General features: G+C 47.8%; 1 protein-coding gene across 1 annotated transcript in view; it reads left to right on the top strand.

The window, feature by feature from the left end:
* LOC144806274 (uncharacterized) overlaps positions 1–21,914 on the top strand; it is a 192,652-nt gene that overhangs the window by 15,520 nt on the left and 155,218 nt on the right.

The raw sequence follows: 21,914 nt of genomic DNA, 5'->3' as shown, positions 1-21,914 counted from the left end.
TAAGGTTACTATATGGATTATTGTTTCATCCCTTTGCCTACAAAGCCTGCAAATGCTTGATGGCCATTGATTTTCCCATTTTGGTATGCCATCCTTTGTCGGATATCTTCCCAACCTTAAGTACATACATTTATTCTTGAACCTTGGTTTTAAGTGATATGCTAAATAGGGTTGAGGCATCAGTTTACCAAAGGAATTAGCAATTGACCAGAAATGATTTATTTTCCTTAATTCTTTTTTGTCAGCGATGGCCGTTAATAGTGCGGCCATTTGATTCATTTCTTTTTTTAAAACTACTTTACTCCTCATTTCATTTTCCAAATTAGTGCAATCAAAATTAAATAAGCATTCAGTTAGGTAGAGCTGCCAGTTTTTTTAATATTCTCCTTCTGATATTTCGAGCCAACAAAGCTTTGCTAAAGATCTTTCCTCCGAGCAGGCTAATGATATTAAGGACTTCAGAAATGCCGATTGACGTGCCACAAATTGGTTTTTCAATCCAAATTCCAATCTTATGTTTGCACGACTGATATATTTAGGAATTTTAAAAACAGCTTTATAAGTTCTAATTTCTATGTAATCGAGCACTTTAGCGTCTTTACCCCGAAAGATGAGTGAGCAGTAGTCCAAAGATGGAATTAACTTTGCTCTCACCACCTTCATCAAATGTTCATAATTAGGGCATAATAATTAGTCTCTTAGTTTCCTGAAGGCAAATGCAAGAGAACAACCCTTGGCTTCAAGGTTATTAAAATGTTGTCTAAATTTTAGGCCGTCATCAAACGTAATCCCAAGGTATTCATAAGATTTCACGTTTTCAATTACCAGGCCGTTGAAATTCCACTCTTTAGTCCTGTTTACCTTTTCCCATAGTCATTATTTTTGTCTTTTTTGTATTAATTGTTAGTCCATTTAGTGTAACATAGCCATTAAAAGAGTCAATTAACCTTTTTAACCCAATTTCTGTTTGGCTCAATAAAATGGTATCATCTGCATATTGCAGGTACTTAATTTCTTGACTCTGAATAAAAGGCGAATGTTAATTACTATCTTTAAAATGGGCTGGCAAGCCCCGGAGTCCTGTTTGCTGTCCAGTTTGTGGGGGCTGACATCCATGGGGGGTACCTGCTCCTTAGAGCTAAGCTAGATGGCAGGGATGTCGCCATACTGAACTCCTACGCCCCGAATACTGATGACCCAGCCTTTTTTCAGTCCCTGCAGGAGGCGCTGGTCCCGGAACTGGAGGTACCGTTGCTTTGGTTTGGGGACTTTAATTGCGTTCTTGACAGGTTCCTACCCTGTGCAGGCACGAAGCTACGAATGACAGCAAAACTCCGGGAGGTCATGGGGAATATAGGAGCTCAAGATATCTGGTGCCAGAGGCACCCGACTCAAAAAGTATACACCTGCTTTTCCCCCACTCACAACACACATAGTCGTTTGGACAAGGTCTTAATTGCAAACCCAGAGGCCACCATGTCACTTGAGGTTACCCATCAGGCACAATTCCTTTCCCCTGTGGCATGTGAGGTGAATTGGGGGCCCCGGTGTGTCGTCCCTGGACCTGGAGGTTACCGACAGAATTCTTGAGGACTAGGTAGTTAAGCACCACATAGATACTGCTATTGCTGACTACGTGGACCTTAACTGCGGGGGGGTAGATCTCTCACTGGCCACGAAATGGGATGCCCTAAAAGCCGTGCTGAAGGGGCGAGCATGAACCTAACCTATGGGGTCCAGAAGCAGCTCCAACGAGAGGTAAAGGAGGCGGAAAGCCGCCTCTTAGACCTGCAGACCTCTGAGACCCATGACACTATAATGAGCGCGGGGGAGCATGACGCCCGGACACGCATCCACGATAATATGGTTAGGCTCAATAAATATACCCTCACACAATATAGGTAGCATCTTCATAGGGAGGGGGATAAATCCGGTCGACTCTTGGCCTGTATTCTTCGACGGGAGAGGGCCCCGGAGAGAATTGTGGCCCTGCACGGCCTACGGGGGGCTTAGTCCACTCAGAAGTGGGACTGCTGTGGGTCCTTCGGTCACATCTCCAGCGGGTGTTCGCTACGACCCCGTTGTTATTGAGACGTCTTATCTCGCTTACCTTCGGTAATTGGCCCTGCAGTCTCAACCCTAAGCTGGTGCAGGAGGACCTCGATGAAATCTAACACTGGGTGAGGTGTGCGCCGCTTTGCGGCACCTGCCGAAGGCCAAGTCCCCGGGGTGTGACGGATTCCCTGCTGAGTTTTATCAGGCCTTTGAGGGTACACTCCCCAAACTCCTACTGCAGGTTTATCTTGACGTGTTTGAGAGTGGGACTCTTCCACCGAGCATGACGCTGCGGGAAATATGCATGATCCTGAAGCCGGGGGGGGGGATGCCCACGAGCCTTCCTCGTATCGCCCGATCACGATGATCAATACGGATGTTAAAATCTTGTGTAAGCTTCTAGCCATGCGCTTAGCGCCGTACATGACTCACCTGGTCCATGAGAACCAGTGCGGTTTCATACCGGGACGTAATATGGCTATGAATCTGCGGAGGCTGAATCACATTCTACACGAGGTGCAGGGTCGGGAAGAGCAGATGGCATTGGTATCCATTGACCTCACCAAAGAGTTTGACACGGTCGATTGGGATTATCTTCTTGAGGTCCTCCGTACCATGGGGCTAGGCCCCAATTTCTGTCGCTGGATTTGCATCTTATATACAGCCCCTTGCGTCAGGGTGAAACTGGGGGGCGTGCAATCCGAGATATGTTGGCTGGCACGGGGTACTCGCCAGGGCTGTCTTAGATGTGTCGACTGCCATAAGTCCCTGATCTTTCCACTGGCGTGGTTGGATTCGGTACCCCTGGGAGACCTACCAGACCTCGGGCTGCGCTAGGAACATAAAAGACTCCGTTATCTTGGTATACGGGTGGCCCCGATGGACGCGCAGGCGTTAGTCCAGAATGTCGATCGTATAATCGCGTCCTTACAGCAGTCGGTGTCTTTCTGGAATTCTTTACCACTCTCGTTAATGTGAAGACTGGCCGTCGCCAAGATGGTGATGCTCCCTAGGACGTTGTATGTCCTTCAGAATTTACTGTGTCCGCTTCCACCACGAGTCTTCCGCACTCTCAATACGCTTCTCACGTCCCTGCTTTGGGCGTGCCGACGCAGTAGAGTGGCTCTTCATACCATTGTTTGCAGCTACGAGGAGGGGGGCCTTGACGCCCCGCGCTTTCATCTATATTATTATGCGGCCCAGTTACAACATGCAGCCTGTTGGTTTACAGACGCTGACAACTGGGTGATACGCCTCCTCTCTGGTAGGGTACATATCCAGGCGCTGCAGGTGGCCCTGATGCAAGATAGGGGGCAGACACGTCCCTTCCTTATGTTGTGCGACATACAGCCGCTATATGGCTGTGGTTTGTTGAGAGAACCCTACGGAGAGCACACTTTCACAGGGAGCTCCGATTTGGATATTGGCCCCCTTCATCGATATGGAGCAATATATGTCCTTTCATTCCTGGAGGAAGGGTGGCTGCGAAGTTCTGGCTGACCTTTACCCTAATAAGTCCTTCATTACCTATGAGCAGGCTGAGGAGACTTTTGGCATTGGACAAGGGTAGTAGCTACACTTCGAGGGACTCCAGGGGGTGGCGAAGGTCACCTGGTCCCAGTACCCGGATGCTCCACCACTGACCAACACCATGGACATCCTTCTTTCCTGCGGCAAGGGGCGTAGGCTGATTTCACTTCTCTATAAGACCATGAAATAGGATTCAACCCCCCCCCCGGTGCCACTGTCCCGGGCAGCATGGGAGGCGGATCTCGGCGCTCCGCTAGACCAGTGACAGTGGATGCGCATAGGTTACCTCGCACGCAAGGTCTCATGCAACGCAAGGTTTAAACTCACGCACTTCAACTTTTTACACTGCACCTACCTAACCTCAGTGTCTCTGAAGCGTATCTCAGAGGATAGGGGAGACGGATGCCCTAGATGTAATGCTGAGAAGGCGGGCTTCCTGCACTTAGCCTGGGACTGCCCTTTGGTTCGGCGATTCTTGGTGGGGGTGGTGGAGCGAATAGTCGCAGCGACAGGCCTTAGGATGGCACTCGAGCACCTGCATTGTCTGCTTGCACTGGTCCGGAATCCCAAGAAAAAGAAATTTCCTATAAACTCCTACAATTAATGTTGGTGTGCGCAAGGCGCAGGGTAGAGATCACTTGGATGGGGCAGAGGGCCTCGGAGGTCTCCACCTGGCTTAGAGATGTGCGGGAGTGGTCCCTGGCTGAGGAAACTCACATGCAATTCACTCTGAGGGATGAGAAGCTGCAGGACGACTTAATGGCCTGGCGCGTTATGTGTGCGTCGGGCTAGCAAAAGAGGAGCTCTCCTCATATGACACAACCGACAGTGAGAGTGGTGGGTGGGGCACACCCTTTGGGTTTGGATCTGATGGGGAGCAGGGGGGTGGATCTCAGTGATATTCATCATCTGTATCAGAAATGTGCCTGGTTTCTTCTCATGACACTATTATTATATGCTTTTGTATCCCTTACCCATATGTCAGTTCCCTCTCTGTTTCCGCCTGTCGCCCTAAGTGCCGCTAATGAGGTCGTCGATCTGCGTACATACACTGAATAGATGCCAGTTGTGTGTTATTGTTTTTAAGATGTATAAACTGAAAAATAAAGTTAAAAAAATGATATATCTCTACTACTGTCTAACGGTTGTTACAGCTCATATATTCTATACGAGAAAAACAACTGTTCAATACATTCTTAATGAAACGCCCAGACTGTTTATTCTGTGTATCTCTGAGACAGACTAAGTGAACACGAGTGACTGAGCGAAAAGTAGTATATTGTTTCCATGATTCTGAGGGATCAGGGTTGTCATGCTCTGAGGTTGCCAGAAACTATTCTCTCCCTGATAAGAGGAGACTCTAGCGGCACTGTGAGCTAGCTAATACAAATAAGGCTAAGATACCCGGTGGGGGTGTACAGAATCAGTCTGCCACCAGACCCACAGCTTATGTTATCCAAACGCGCAGATCCTCTATAGGACATATAGGATCTAAACGACAGCGTCAATGTCTGCTAACGACAAGTACATAAAAAAGGTGAATCATTAATGTTTACATTTTAACAATTTGCATTAAGGCAGTTCTGGTCAGCACGAGCACTGCCCAACTGAGTTGGAAAAAGAGACTTAGCAAACTCTTCGAGAAGCTTTTTATGAAGTTGAGGTTTCACAGTTGCACACATACAATTCCCCCTTTCTCTCCCTGTCAGCTAAGGGTACCCAGAGCACCTCTCTCCCCTTTACCTGAGCTGTCCTTGTTTTCAGCTCTGGTAGTTTGAGTGCTTCTTGTCTTTAATAGCTGTTTTTGCTGCGTTCTATGAGCTTTGACAGCAGTTTAATAAGCATTTGCATAGCCAATAGGTCTCGCCTTTGAGGCTTTATAAGTGTTTAGCCATGCAACCGTTGAGGTTGTTGCACCAAGGATATTGTGCTGCATAACTAAATACTTATAAGGTCCCAAAAGCGAGATCATGACCCATCAAGTCAACGCTGTCTCCTCCTTCTTCAACACCCTGCGCATGCTCCACAAGATCTACAGATGCATCCCCATCGAAACAAGAAGGATGGTCACCCAAGCCCTCGTCAGCAGAAGGCTGGACTACGGCAATGCCCTCTATGCGGGAACCACGGCCAAACTCCAGAAAAGACTCCAACACATATAAAACGCCTCCGCACGCCTCACCCTCAGAAACCCTCGCCAAAGCAACATCACCGCCCACCTCAGAGACCTGGACTGGCTCTCGGTCCACAAGAGGATTACCTTCGAGCGACTCACCCATGCTCACAAAGCACTCCACAATGCTGGACCAGCATAACTTAACGAACGGCCCACCTTCTACACCCCGAACCGCCAGCTTTGCTCCGCTGACCTCGCCTCCGTCCCATACATCCACCAAACGAACACCAGCGGCAGATCATTCTCCCACCATACAGCCAAGACATGGAACACCCTCCCCATCCACATGCGTCAGACCCAAGAACGACTGACTTTCAGGAGACCCCTCAAGACCTGGCTGTTCGATCAGTAGCTGCAACATCCCCCCCCCGCCCCTTTCAGTGCATTGAGACCTTCACGGGTGAGTAGCGAGCTTTACAAATGTTTTGAGTGAATGAAATGAGATTCAGTTCAGCCCTGCTCCAGCTTACCATTTCTGTACTTAGCTCCTCATCAAACAAAGTAAAATGACAAAAGACCGCGAGTAAAATGCGAATGTTAAAAAGAAAGCCTGGAATTCTTGAATGTGATCCATTCTTGTAATCAAAGGCAAATATGGGGACCAGGTGGCTGTTTTGAATGAAATCATTAGCAGTCTCTGCGAAATTGAACCAGATAGGAGTTTGTTCTGAGCCAGTGACCGTGAAAAATGTCAGGCACTCAGCTCCTATATCCGGTGGCTTCATCTCAGCAAACAAAATTAAAGGTCCGTTGGGGAAGGAAGGAAAACACGTTAGGACAGGAAACCATTCTCATTATCATTTTACAAAAAAGTGCCTCACACATCAAGGCTTTTGTTATTAAAAAACAATCCACAATTCCATTGGTGTTTATTATTTATGGTCCTCTTATGTCAGACAGCAGACAAAATGTGCATAATTTAATCGCTCCAATCCCAGTGAGTATCAAGTGCTGAGATGAACAGAGAAAAAAGAGAAAAAAAGTAACACGCACAAAAAACACAGGACACTGAAACCTGGAAGGTTCAACACAAAATGATCCTGGGTTGTATGTAGTGATTATATTCTGGTGTTGTCAGAGCTGGTCAGGAGGCTTCCCAGAGACAAAAACACCCCAGAGGGCTGCGAATACCAAGACAAGAGTTCGCATCTTACAGACCGCCAGGAGAAGAGGCGCGGGGTGAGGAGTTAAAACCCCTAAATCCCGACTTTGTAGAACAAGGATATATTGCACATGACTTCCCTTTCCCTAACCGAACACTAGCTGTATGCTCTGAAATACAGTGGTGGTTAACCACGGGGGCGGCGTACAGAATCCCTTATTACAGCCTCACAACAGCTGGACTCCACCATATGGGCGCTGCCAAAGCACTAGCCTTAAGTGTTTGGAAAGAAAATACAGCGCCTTGTCTCGGAGTGCTCGTACACCACTCTGTGTACATGCCATGGCAATCTCCCCTGCTTTAGGTATTTATATCTCAGACGCTCTCTAGTGGCCTGGGTGTTTCAGCGCTTTACAAAACCCAAAAGAAAATCTGTATTAACTCCCTATATGTAAGACAGTGAGGCTACCGTTACAGAGCTCTTGATCTAGACCCAGGGTAAGGAAATAACCCAAAAACTCTCTATGGACCACCAAAGGCCACCTTACCATCTGCAATATACAGTTGACCACCTTCGTGCAAAGAGCGCTATATATCCAGGCCCCCTCACACAAGAACATAAACACAAAGTCCAGTACATGGTGGTATCACTCTGCAGCGTGTGAATGGCGGCGGGGGGACGGTGCAACGGCAGGAGCTGCAGCAGCATAAGACAGGGACTGTGAGCACCAGTGGGTGGCGGCGCTGTGCAGGTGAAGAGAGTGGGAGCCGGAAGCAGTCTTCAAGCAGCACGGGTCCCCATACGCCTGATGCGCGCCCTACACCGCTGACCCAATATCTGTGACGGTGGCGGGCGAGTGCAGGCACGTGAAATAAACAAGTGGGAGGGGTGGAGGGAGTGCGTCGAGAGCAGGGACTGGGGCAGGCAGGTTGGCGATCTAAAAGGTGCTGTCCGTGACAGCGGTGGGTAACTGCAGGCCCACGAAATAAACAAGTGGGAGGTGTGGGGGGAGAGTGCACAGGATGGAAGTGACACCCTTGGAATGCATCGTAACGCGCGCCGGCGAAATAAATAGGTGTGCGGGGTTGAGGGAGTGTACAGGCAAATGTAAGCAAGCGTGGCCATGTTAATTACAAACATATGGCCCCTGCGCGCCGCTGCTCACTCCGGCAAGGTGGATGCCCCCACATGCACGAGTGTGTGGAAAAGTGCAGACCGATTTCTAAAGGTCATTTCCTAGGCAGCGCATTCGCGCTGCCTAGGCGAGACCTAAAAAATGAAAATAGGGGGGCATAGGCATGAAAGGAAAGCAAAGCAGGGACTGAGGGAGCAGGAGCTAAGTCTGAACAGGTCTATTGCGAAAAACACCAGGCAGGGTCTGATATGGAAGGCAACACTGTGTGTTCTGCAAGGGAAATCGGGGTGCTTTAGACAGGATGGGCTGTTAATTGCCTGACACTGCTAGGTAGTATGCAGAATCGGCTGGGAAGCATCACAATCAGATAAAAATACATTTCTAATAACACATGCTAAAGCTTAAGCTGAATATTTAGAGGACAGAGACACAACCAGGCGTCCTCCAATTGGAGCAGTTAGCTTATTGACTAAATGAAGATCTTTACTAAGGTGCATGAGCCATCCACGAACCATGTTCTTTGTTTCCTTTCGCTCGCACAGAACGACTTTACATGCATTCTGAAATTAATTAACCCCTTCAAGTGCAGGCCTTGCTGTTCTGTACACTTTTGAGAAGTGCCCTGGGGAAATGCTGAATGTAAGCCATGGTCAGTCTGGCTGGAGTCCAAGGGTTGCAGAGACAGTGCCAGAGGCAGACCCTTGGCAGGCATGGGGTCGCAGCTGCGACCTCTGGCGCCCCCTTAATGAGGTCCATGCGCTTGCGTTGTGCCTGTAAAATCTTTTGCATTTAAAAAAAAATCTTAAAAGTCTCCATTACTTACTATATGCTGGCTCCCACGTCACTTTTCTTAATTTGATTTGGCAATTTACAAATGCTTGAAGGCGTCAAGGCTCTAATGTGTTTAGTCTACTGGAGGGCAAGAGCATCATTCCTGACCTAAAGGACATTATAATAATCCACATTTGTAAAGCGCACAATCACCCGTAAGGGTCTCTAGGCGCTGGGGGCCGTCGGGAAGATTAAGCAAGCTATTGCCCAGAGTCACATGGTGCTGGGCTAACCTGCCGCCGGAGCCGGGGATCGAACCCTGATCCCCAGATTCCAGCGTCAGTCGCCCTGGCCGCGGCGCCACACCTCTCCCACATTACATTACATACATTACAAGGTAACAGCCAGGTCTTCAGAGCCTTGCGGAAAGGAAAATGGGTTTCCAGGCAGAAGGCGATGTACTGAGGGAGAGTATTCCAAAGCTTAGATGCAGCCGTAGCAAAAGCTCTCCCTCCCCATCTTGCTCCAGACGTCTAGGAATAATCAAGAGAATATTTCCAGCAGAACGCAACTGTCTAGAATTGACATACTGTTGAAAGAGATGCTTAACTCCCTTAGGGCCTGAATTGTGAAGTGCTTTATGGACAATGCATAAGGCCTTGAAGGCAATACGTTTCGTGGCTGGAAGCCAATGCAGTTTCCGAATAGCAGCAGAGACTGAAATATATTTAGGAAGATCAAAAACGAGTCTTGCTGCAGCATTCTGGACAAGCTGCAACTTGTCAATGGCTGTCTTACTAATGTCCAGAGAGAGCGCGTTGCAGTGATCCATCCTGGACATAATCAGTGCCACAGCCTCTTGTTTACACACAGGAAAAGAAAGAAATGGAAACATCTTCCTAACGGATTGACCTGAAGATTAAGGATCAGATTGTTATCAACGAGGACGCAATGATTTTTTGCAAAGTCAACAGCGCTGGGATGTTGCCCCAGCATTTCTGGCCACCAAGAATGGGTCCAAATAGATTGTTGGTTACCAATGATCAAATCCTCGGTTTTATCCCCATTCAGTCGAAGGTAGTCAGAGGTGCTTACCATTGGCTGTCTCCCACATGGCTCCCAAATCACTCATTCCCTTGCTTCCTATTGGTCAGCGCCTCCTCCTCGACCCCATCTTCCTTCTGGCCTTCGTGCTTTCGTTGCGCCGTCGACCCTGATAAAAGTACTGCTACTGGTGGCCAGTGTCCTTCCACTGCAGTCACTCTCGCTTAACTTTTCAACATACACTCTTATTGTTGAGTGCATGTCTCTGCAGTCCATCTTCTTCACCCCCACGTGCTGCTGTTTTTTTTTTTAACCCTCTTCCCGTCTTTCGCTCAAAAGTTAAGTGTCCCACTGCAGATATATGGGTGTTCAGTCCCCGTGGGGGCACAAACTGCCTGTCGGCATATGTATGAATTGGATGTTTGCTTATCCCGCACAATGGTCTTACTGCTTACACCAAAAGACTGGTGCCAGTAAGATAAGAACGTCATGCGTATTCTAGGCCGTGTATCTATATTGACGTACCAGGCAATTGAAGATCAATTGGGAGCTTACTTTCTCTGAGAGGTTAAGACATTTTCTTTATTTTTAGACAAAGCAGCACTGGCAGGGCTGTGCTACTCTGTTCTCCGAGCCCTGCTATCTGTGCCACATCCAAGTGGTTACACCCAGTGCCTTTGTTTTGGGTGGTTTACAATGATACCTCTACAATATACATGTTTATACTGATAGGTTATGAAATCAATCACCGAATTGTACTGAAACGGTGCATAAATCAATTTTATCTTTAAGGCATCTTTCGATCTTGCAAGTTGCCCACCAATGTTGTGTCTATTTATAAACAATGGCCATCTCGACTCTGAGGGACTAAGATTCCCATAAACAAGGTTACATCAAGCTGGCAAAGTAAGAGGAGGGATGGCTGCTATGAGCTCTGAAACCCAGCACCCTCTTTCTTCCGCTTAAGTGAAGGCGGGCGGGAGAAGCATGCTGTCCATATCCTTACAATTGGGCTGACATGTCCCTTTTTTCCCCACCATTTTTAAGTTTTCCATGTTTTAGTTCCAGTTCCTAAGCAATGCTTGTCCGGACCCGATTATCAACTTAAATATATTGTTATTGCTATTCATGAAGACGGAACTTATAATGGGGCATTTAGATACATTTGTAATCCATGTGTTAGGTGAAACAATATTATTAGAACAGTTCTTTAAGCACAAATGCAGGGCGTGAGAGCTGCAACGCACTCAAGAACAATTATCCCCAGAATGCAAATTAAGGAAAAGGCATAATATTTGGATTTTCGTACAGTGGTAGCATTGTTTTGTTTAGAGTACACATTTTGCTAATTAAAGGGAAATAGGGGAAACTTTGTATTGCACTTTGTTGCATCCGTGTTCTTTGGTGGTTTATTTCCCACATTTTATTTGTCCTTCTCCTCCCACCACCCACGACGGGAAACATTCTTTACAACGCAACTTTTACCATGCAGTGCCTTTACGTCGCAACTATTACAACACATGTCATTACAACGCATTGTGCTGGGGGGCGCTCTAGGATAGGGAATAGATTTAATTTACTATCCAACACCTTCCCTACTATCCACGGGGACTGGAGTTGGAATAGTAAATTAAACTATTCACTATCCAGCACCCCTAAGCGCTATGAGTTGTAACAGCATGCGTTGTAAAAACATGCGTTGTAATGTCATACATCCCACACGACAGCTTGGGAACTTTTCTGGGTCACACAAGATGTTTGGGACTGTTCCCAATCATCTTCTCCTTACCTCCTATCACATGCCCGGTCCTTAACCCATCTCGAAAGGGTGTTATAGCTCATCCATGATCAGATATCGGCAGTGAGTCATCCAATCACAGGACCCGCATGCACTAGAGCTGCGCGTGTCTTACCAGAATAAACCAGTGATCAGGGAAGTAGCACCTTCTCGCCCACAGCACCTTCCAGGCAGGAGGGGCAATAAGGAGCTGTTTGCACTCTTCTGCTTCACAGACAGACAAACAGATGTCCCTCTGCATCCCATTTGGTGAAGAGTTTTCCCTGGGCCTGTGATCAGAGTGACCATTAAGGGTTTTCACCCTTAAACTCCTCTAAGGGTTTAAACACATAAACTCTTTCGTTAGTTTAAGTTATTGTTTGTTATGTTTTTGTCATTGCAGTAAAAAGACACCATAACATTTTTCTCTGTGCTTTACTAAACACCTGTTTAAATTAATAAACTGACTGTGTCTACTTCTGTTTTATGAACTGTAAGTGTTCCAAACCTTTAGGCCTGTTGCCCCTCCTAGTTTATTGACCTTGGAGATACTTGTGTTTGTACAGGGCATTATCAAGCCAAAGGAGAATCTCTGGATTCTTTAAAACAGCTGATCACAGTTGCAGACACCTTATATATCACTGTTTTGCAAGCCAACGCTCTATATGTAGCAGTAACCTTTTTTCAGGATCACTGACATTTGTTTTTTTTTTATTCCTAAAGTAGAAACCCACACAGTGTTTTTTTCTTTACTTGAAGCTGCTTTGCACAACAGCTGCACTGCTGTGCAACATGTCTAAAAGCATTGATAAATCCAATAGATCTTGCTTAGGCAAAACCTATTGGCTTTGCCGTTGCTTGTTTAGTAAGCTTTCACTCGCCCCTCTTTTTTATTTTTGTATTATTAAATCGTTTTTATTTGCATTGAACAAGTTAACAATCCTGCCATGCTAGACAGACAGGTTCAGTTTACCCCGTTTACCGCGTCGGAATGTCCGTCGTGGTGCGGGCATTCCATTGAGCGGGCAGGGTGGCGGCGGCCAACGGTCGCGAGCAACACCCGCGAGTTAGTGCCGACGGAGCACGGAACGGGTTAATTAGCATTACATCAGCAGTTGAAACATCAGTCAAGCAAATGTAGATTTCGCCTATGAGGAACTCACTTCCCTCGCCCCTCTTTGACATGTTTTCTTGTGTAATACTGTTAAGAGAACAGACTCTCCTTACATGATTGGTTTAGTGGGGGGTGATCTGACCCGGCCTTCATGCTTGAGCTGCACACGCTGCCACTGACTGACATCCAATCCATACTTTATGGGGACCGCATTCCATCCCGACTGCCGGACATGACGCGTTCAGTGCTCCTTGCCTGGCGGGCGGCGCTGCGGCACACAAGTTGACCCGGTGCACCCCCCTCTGGCACAGCACCTGGCTTACGGAGGTGAGTGGCCTACAGGGCTTTCGCTCCTGGGATCTTACCGGATCTCTCAGCTGGGCGATGTGTGGGCGAATGACCATATGGCGTTCCTTTGCGGACCTTCGGACCCGGTATTCCCTGCACCAGTTCCAATTCTACAAATATTTGCAGCTGCGTCACGCCCTCCACGTACACCTCTCTGAGGGCACACGCATCCCTGAGCACAACCCGCCTGAGGCACAGATCATGCTTGGGGACCTGGGGAAGGTGGAAGTCTCCCGCATCTACTGCACACTAATTAATGATACCCAGACCACGCTCGACCGACTCCGACATCAATGGGTGGGAACTCTGGATGAAGTGGATTGGCGTGATGCCCTGATGGCCCCAGGACTATCACTCATTCCACCAGACTTCGCTTGGTCCAGCTATACTACCTGCACGCCACCTACTTGACCCCAGCCCGCCTTCCTCAGGCTGGACTCTGCCCCTCCCCTGCATGCACCAGGTACGGACATGATCCCGCAGACTTCTTCCACATGGTGTGGGCTTGTCCCAAATTGTCGCGGTTCTGGGGTGACATTGAAGAAGAGCTTACGGAGGTGCTGGGTTGGGTAGTCCCCCATGATCCTCGACATGAACTTGTGGGGATTACGGATGGGCTGGACGGATCCAGGAATGAAAAACTGTTTCTCACAACTGCATTAGCTGTGGCTAAAAGGGACATAGCTGCCTCTTGGATATGTCCGGAATCTCCGAGTGTTGGACGATGGCGGAGCGGGGTTGACTGGTGAGCCGCGCAGGAGAAAACATTGTATGAAACACGTGGTTGTCCTAGGAAATATCGCAGGGTGTGGGGGAAGTGGCTGGGGGGACGGATTTAGATTTATGGAAATGTTTACTTATACTATTTTGTAACCTGCCAGATTTGTACATCGAGAAAGTCTTACCTTTTGTATATACTTATGCTTTTATGCATTGTAATATGTGGCTGAATTTGTGTGTGAAAACAATAAAAATAGTTTATCAAAATAAGAGAACAGAAAAATACAAGGGACAGAGACAGTGGTCATGGATCCCCAATGTTGTCTTACACTTCCAGTTACCACAACAGTACAGCATGGCAGGATGAGATACCATTCGTTTGCATTCCCTTCTACCCCTTCATTATGTTCAATTTCTTCTCTGCTTGTAGCCTTATTCGTCCATTAGGAGAAAAACATTTTTGGTTGACTAGACTGACTACCTGTCTTTTAAAATGTTGTCAACCAACAATTTTCCCAAAGGCATTGTGGGAGGGAAATATGGCTTTCATGATTTGGTTCTTCCGTGAATTTTGCTTTTTATTTGGGTGTTAGGATATTGTTACGGTTTTATAAATCAATAATATAGATGAACACAATTCCAAAAGGGTAAGGAGTGGGGGCTGCGAGACAAGCATATGCTACTGGCAGGATCAACCAGGTAATGGTTGTCTCAAAGATGAAGCCATGCACGTGTAAGTACACACGGCCAGGACAGTGAAACTGCGAATGGCTCATTAAATCAGTTATGGTTCCTTTGATCGCTCCATCTGTTACTTGGATAACTGTGGTAAATTTAGAGCTAATACATGCCGATGAGCGCTGACCTCCCGGGATGCGTGCATTTATCAGACCAAGACCCATTCGGCTTTCAAAACTTTTCATGTTGGTGACACACCTTTTTGTGAAAAAAATTTCAGGGACACGGTAACGCGAGGAAGTGCAGCAAGCGAGCCCGAACCACCTATGGTGGGTTCAGGCCCCACACCCCACACACACCCCACACAACCCCCCACACATACCACCCCACAGACAAACCATCCCACACACACACACCCCATACAACCCCCCCACACACACCCCACACATACCCATACACCCCCTTACCCACCCCACACAACCCGCCCCACACAACCCACCCCACACAGACACACCCCACACACACAACCCCCCCCACACACACAACCCGCCCCCCACACACAACCCCCCCCACACACCCCCCCCCCCACACACACAACCCCCCCACACACAACCCCACACACACACACAACGCCACACACACACACACAAAAATGCAAGTGTCTGTCTGTAACACAACTGGTGCTCAGGTAAAGCGCTCTGATACCTTTGGCTCTAGTTTGCTCAACAAAAAAAGTTTGGCAAAAGCTGCATGGTAAAGCGTAAAGGATGTTTTCTACCATTATTTATTAATGTAATTGCTTTCTTAGAATTACTCCTTGAGGACCCCCCTTTCTCCCTCCCCCCAATCATACTTCTGCAGATGTCATCTAAAGCTCAGCCTCTTTTAGGCAATCTTTTATTCCCTTCAGTCCATCAGGGGTTAAAACATCTGAAATAGCAAGCAAGTATGAAACCACGGCATGACAATCCGTGGTTTCATCCTGCCTTCCACACTTGCTCAAACTGTGTGATCTTCAGCAAATCCTTTCATCTTATTCTCTGTCCATCAACACCTTTCCCTACACAGGCTAGGAAGTGCTTAGAAACACGAATTGGACGCCGAATGCTGACCCGGATGTAGCTTTTCTGCCTAACGTCTGGCTTTATCTGCAGGAGTGACACCTCCACTTTCATTGGCTTGATAATATTAATGTAGAGTGTTGAGCCAGGTTAACAACACGTTCTGATACACATGGTGACGGACTGAGTTCAGCAGCCACGTCCACGCTGGACCATCCTGCAGGAGATGCATCATGTGGTGCGTGAATTATTGCTCATAGGTGACTGACTAAGAGAAAGTAGATTAGTGCCTGTAAAAGCCATCTTCTGCATGCGTGGGTGACCCCACGCTGCTTCCACACTGGCTCGGTCAGTTTATGCACGTCCCCCCACCCTGCCCACACATGACATGCTATGGGGGCACTCTACATGCCCCTCACTGGCCATGATTGACCAACCCTGGCTGCCCTTTCAGGAGGGGTGAGGCGGGCAGCAGCACTGTATGGGCAATGACCCCAGAGTGTCCTTACAGGAGGACAGGTGGGGGGGGATTAGCAGTGAACGTGTCATGAGTGACCCCAAGGCTGCCCTTATAGGAGGGATGAGACGGGACCCTGTATGTGTTCAGTGGTCATGAGTGCCCGGAGGGTTGCCTTATATGGGAGATGAGGTGGGCATCAAAGGGTTTCAGCCCCCACCCCCATTGGCATCAATGGGTCATCCCCCTCACCCCCCCCGTCATGTGTGGCAGCCCGGGACCGCTCACAGCCGCACCCGAGCACTTCACAGGTCATTAAAGACCTTGCGCATTTTAATAGGGATTTGTTGTTGTTTCACCCCTTCTAAGAGCCCCTGCAGCTCGACTCTGCCGATTCCCGGCAGAAGTCATCTCATCGCGCGACACACCTACGGCTGGGGCGCGACACAGTAATGTGTCGCACCACACAGTTTGGAAAGCTGTGCTCTAGATAACCTCGGGCGGATCGCACGTCCCCGTAATTTGGAGCAAAAAATTCTTCAAGAAGGTGCGCCTAAAGGTCCTGAAAAATACGCTAGAAATCTGGTGCAAAGTAAGGACTAGGTGCGAGATAGGGTACTATTCAGACCATGCCCCATTTGGGATTCCCCGGGGACTCCTCTTTGTCTTAACCCCGTCGCTGCTCATGACGAGCTCAGCTCGTCATGAAGTACACTGGTCGCGTGCTTATGACGAGCTGAGCTCGTCATGAACAATGGGAAATATCGATTTGCAGCACAGGAGGAAAATATCCTGTAGCATTGAAGGTGTTAAAGATGGTTTGGGTGCCCCTATTAGGGAGGCTGGAGTCTCCATTTGGTCAGATCTGGGGGGTACCAATGGGATGTATTCGGGGGAAATACTTAAAGCTAAGATAGGCCCTGAGTTCTCCAAATTTAAGTTTCTACAACTGAAATCATGGTTTGAGGCAGAGAGCGGGGGTATAATGGGAGATTGGGAAACTGAGAATCTCTTTATGTCAGAACATCAGATTAAGAGATAGGTATCAATTCGGTACAGGAAAATGGTTGAAGCAGACGACAAAGACATTCCATCGCAGGCCTTGGTGTGGAGGCAATCTCCCTTTCAATCCATAATAGAGGAATTATTAGAGCCTTCCTTAAATCTTTTATACAAATATACTAAATCCGCCAATCTAAAGAAAAGCCATTTCTTTGTAACTAATCGTATCTATTATACCCCAGCTAAAATAGCAAAGTTTGCCCCAATACCCGAGCCGAAATGTTATAGATGCCTGGCCCCTAAAGCAAACGATATCCATGGTTTCTTTTAATGTGAAAAATTGGTAACATTTTGGGAAGGGATCAGAGGCTACCTGCGCAGGATTTTTGCTACCAACATCATGGTTAATGGGACTCTAGTCTTTTTTGCTGATGACCGCCTATCAACAAAAAACTTGGCTGTAAGAGATAGAGGATATTACTGTGTCTGATCCTATTAGCGCGCAGGGAGATCTGCCTGAAATGGAAAGACCCTAACCCCCCAAGAACGGAGGAATGGCTGAATTCTGCATTTGCAATGGCTCGCCTTGATTTAGCCAGTGTTGGTAACACCTTAAATAGCCTCTGGCAACCCCTTATCACCATGGGCAGAGAGCTGAGACTGTGTAGATACTGAAGTGCGAAGGCTCCCAGTCCTATGATTACACCTTAAACTCCAGTATAAGGAGTTGGTCTGGGGACCTAAGCATCCGCAGTTGGCCGGAGGGAGCCAAGGTCCACGACAACGGCTGTAACACTCTGCAAATGCTTAAAGGTGAGATGAGGACAAAAAAAAAGGAGTGGGGGCTGCAGCTTCTTGGTCTTGACAGGTGTAGTAATGGATTCCTTTTTCTCTCCACAGGTTTCTTGATGGATGGTGCCACTGGCAGTCTCCTCCCAAAACAAGCATTTGCAATGCAATAGGTCTCGCATTATTAACGTTTGAGCTATTGGCATTGGTAAATAATGCAACACCAATAGCTCAAACTTTAATAATGCGAGACCTATTGCATTGCAAATGCTTGTTTTAAATGTGAATAAAATGTTAATGTGGGTTAAAGAGCGACTGTGTGAATTAAGTTGACGAAAGCCTGCAGTTTTGGAGTTCTTCACAAACACTGCCATGTAATTCAGTATTGCATTACTTCACACCCCACCAATTGCTTCTGTTGTGCTATGGCTGTATGTCATGTGTGCATCTGCTAAATATTCACTGCCATTATTTCGCAGTGAAATTAAAAAATACACAAATAGGAAAAAAAAGCCAAACACGGGTACCAAATGTGGAGAGGGCTTTTAGTCAGCGTCGCTCTGTCCAGCACATCAGACTTACCATCACAAAAACGCACACAGTACGAACACAAGCAGCACACATTCCAACCTTGATGTCATGTTTACTCACAGCAAATTGCAGTTAGCAGGAGCATAGATAGTGTTTTCGTATCACACCTCAAGCCTTGAAAATGTACATCCAGGCTAAGCACATCGACAATATCAACCAAGCTGCTAGAAAACATTTTCTTTTTTTTTTTAAACAGAAATGCTGGAGCATTAATCCCAGATATTTGAGATAAACAGCCACTGAATAACCCTATTCCATTCAGAATCGCTGCCTATAAATGAAATTTTAAGTGGTTATCATAGTGATCTGGCCCTCCTGGACATATCTTGCAGTGCTACAGAAGGGTTTATCGAGGTCTACACTTCCCTCCTTAATAAATGGTGCATCAGGTATGTGGACCAACCGGAGACGCCAGCTGACATTATGAAAGAGGCTCCGCCTCAAAGCGTTCTCCATATATTCAAACACCTACTTGAGGCAGGCTTCCCGGACACTAAATGCCAATGTAGCTTCCAAGTAAGTTGTGATATGTTTATTTTTTTTAATCCTAAACAGAGCTACAATAGGTAACCTGCAACTCCATTTAAAATTGAGCCTTTTGCGGTGCATGCTAATCACCTGATCCAGGCAAGCAACTAATAAGTGAGCCAGAGCTAACTTTGAGGGACAGTGGCACGCGGTTTACCCGCTCTCTCCTATTCGTCATGCAAAAGCACTTACACAACCGTCATACCGAGAAGAATTAGACACAAGATGAGACAGACAGCTTTGTGGTTGTACACAAAGAAAAAACGTGGATTGAGGACTTAAAAGCTCTTATGGAAGAGCATTCCAGAGTCTCACCCCTTTACTAAAACCAGCAGTAAGAGTGTGAGGTTCACAGGCAGCGTAAAAGGCAAGGCAAGAGTGGCAACCCAGCGGGCAGCCATGAACACCCACCCAAATTCGATGGATATGAGGTAGAAAGACCCCAGTGGGGCACACCAGAACTCAATGGCGAGGGCACCAGGCATGGCGCTCACCTATGTCGTGAGGGTCGGAGCAGCAGCCAGGGCCAAGAAAGACCCAAACAAGAGCCCAGGAGAGGAGCAAGGCCCGTTACGATCACCACCTCACGGAGATCCGCACTAATCAGCTCGGCGGTCAGGCTTGTGTAGCCAGAGAGTGCCGGGCAGCACAGATGCAGGACTGGTCAGGAATAATACCCAACAGCCAAGCCACGACAGGCAAAGGCAGTAGGAGGTACTTCCTACACTGATGCACCCCTGCCTCGTCCAGGATGCATCATTGTAGTAGCTCCAGCAAGCAGGGTGCTCCGGAAAGCTAGAGCGGGTGGGGCGGGTGATCCAACACGCTCCGTCTCGGCCCACCTTAGTCCTGTGTCAGCTGAGGCGTTATAGCAGGTAGCTTGGCACCCAGTGGGGATCAGCAACAAGGCTTGGTGGTCGGCATAGAAGTTCCAAGCTGGACTTTCTGGACTGGCTAGAGTGGGTGGGCGGGAGACACAACAAGCTCCAACAGACCCCAACCTTGTCTGGTAGCGGCGTAGGCGGTGCAGCAAGTGGCATGGCGACCAAGATGGGGGTCTGCACAGGACCCTGTGGCCGGGGTGGGTGCAAATCCTGCTCAGCCCAAACTGCCTTAGAAATGGGTGAGCATAGAAGAAGGGGGTACTTCGCTCTCGTCGGGAGCGCGGGAGGCAAGGAGGAGGGGTGTTGCCTCCAGTGATGGAGAGACAAAGCAGCGTTTAGCCGTCACAACCCCGGAAGAGAGCAATACCAGGGTCGGTCGGAGGGAAGAGGACGAGATCTCCACCAAAGAAAGATCGAGGTCCGAGGTCGTCATGATGACGTTGGATACTCAGTCATGGGGCCATGGGAGGGGACAAAAGTGAAACACAACAGGAAATTCAATGAAGAAGAAGCGCGAGCGCGCGCCACTGTAAGGCATGTGTTTCTATTATCGCGCCCGTGTGTGCACGCTAATAGAAACCACATGACTGTCTATTGGTGTCTATTACGCACACCAAGCGCGTAATAGACACCAATAGGCCGTGGGCGGAGCAACGCGCCCGCCTTTGGCCAATTGCGTGCAGTCTTTTATAAAAAGACGCACGCAAAGGCCAATGGGGTAGCACTAAACAAAAAAGCACACACACAAGCGTTTTACAGTCCAAAGTGACAGCTGAAACCCCCTTTTTCGATTACAAAATGCCTAAAAATAGGGACAATGCAAGGTGTAAGCTGCTCTATTTTTTACTATTTTCTCCCGTCACCAGGTCACCCACGATGAAGGATTCCAAACACTCTGTGTCTCTTTTCTCTCTGGTAGGAGTGTCATGGTGCACCGGTGGGAGTGCCCAAGGTTATTAAGAAGTTCACAGATAATGATGCGCCCCACCTTGCTCAGAGCTCTCCTGAGCTGCTGTGGGCTGCAGCAGTATCTTTGGCAATGTCTACCATTCGGTGGCGAACCACACATAGTGGATCTCTTCTGCCTTGCTGCGGTCCTGCCGATTCTTCTCCTCCAGTGTATGTTGGGGGGTAAAGAGTTCCATAGTTTGGCTGCTTGAACAGAGAAGGATGTGCCACCCATGTTTTTTTCTGGTATCTTAAGATTTTGAGGCAAGATGCCCCTTTAGAGCAGAGGTTCCTTTGTTGAATGTGTTTGGTGATTTTATTCCTAATGAAGAGCGGTCCCATTCCATGTACTGCTTTGTGGGTGATACAAAGTAGCTTGAATGTGTATCTTCTGGCAACCGGTTACCAATGCAGGGCTTTCAAGGCAGGTGAGATGTGGTCTCCCGGTTTGATATGCAAGAGTAGTCTGGCAGCCGAGTTCTGAATCCGTTGTAGTCTTTTCATGGTCGTTAAATGTGATCAAGTCCTTGGGCGAGGACAACTAGGGGCCTACAACTTCTTCTTAATTCTTTTGCCCTTTTTATGAAGGACTTGAACCTTTCGTTTAATCATTCCAATTCGTTCATTTTTGCAGGTGGGACCTCGTAAAGCTAAGCAGTTCACCTTTCGTCAATACCGAAGACCAATGTTTTCTCATCTTTAGGAGTTGTGTAACGATTCCTTGAGTTGGTGCCCTTTACTGACTTGCAAGAAAGGGGATATAGTGAAAGCTTTTGCAGCTGTTCTTAACTTTGCCAGCAGAGTGGAAGGGAAGCCAATAGGGGCTCTTTTGAAGATATATGAAGCCAAATATATCTCAAAGGTTAGTTATGGGAGTGAGATATGCGGTCACATTGGGGTAGGGGCAGTGCAAAGTGCTGAAAACTCTTTCCTGCGACGTGCCCTTTCTGTCCAACAAAGCAACCCATTTTATGTTGTGCACGAAGAGTTGGGGATTTCTTTCCTCTCAGATGTACTGGCTTTCCGTCCCCTGTCTAATTGGCTTAATATTTGGGCTTATTAACCCCTCCCATGCTCATGACAAGCTCAGCTCGTTATGAGCCACGGTTCCCGTGTGCTCATGACGAGCGGAGCTCGTCACGGCCGTTAGAATGCTCACACGCGGGGATTATTCCCCTGCTGTGCTGAGCGTTCTATTGAAAC

The sequence above is a fragment of the Lissotriton helveticus genome (assembly GCF_964261635.1).
Source record: "Lissotriton helveticus chromosome 1_1 unlocalized genomic scaffold, aLisHel1.1 SUPER_1_unloc_6, whole genome shotgun sequence".
NCBI lineage: Eukaryota > Metazoa > Chordata > Amphibia > Caudata > Salamandridae > Lissotriton > Lissotriton helveticus.
This window is presented reverse-complemented; position numbering and strand designations above follow the sequence as displayed.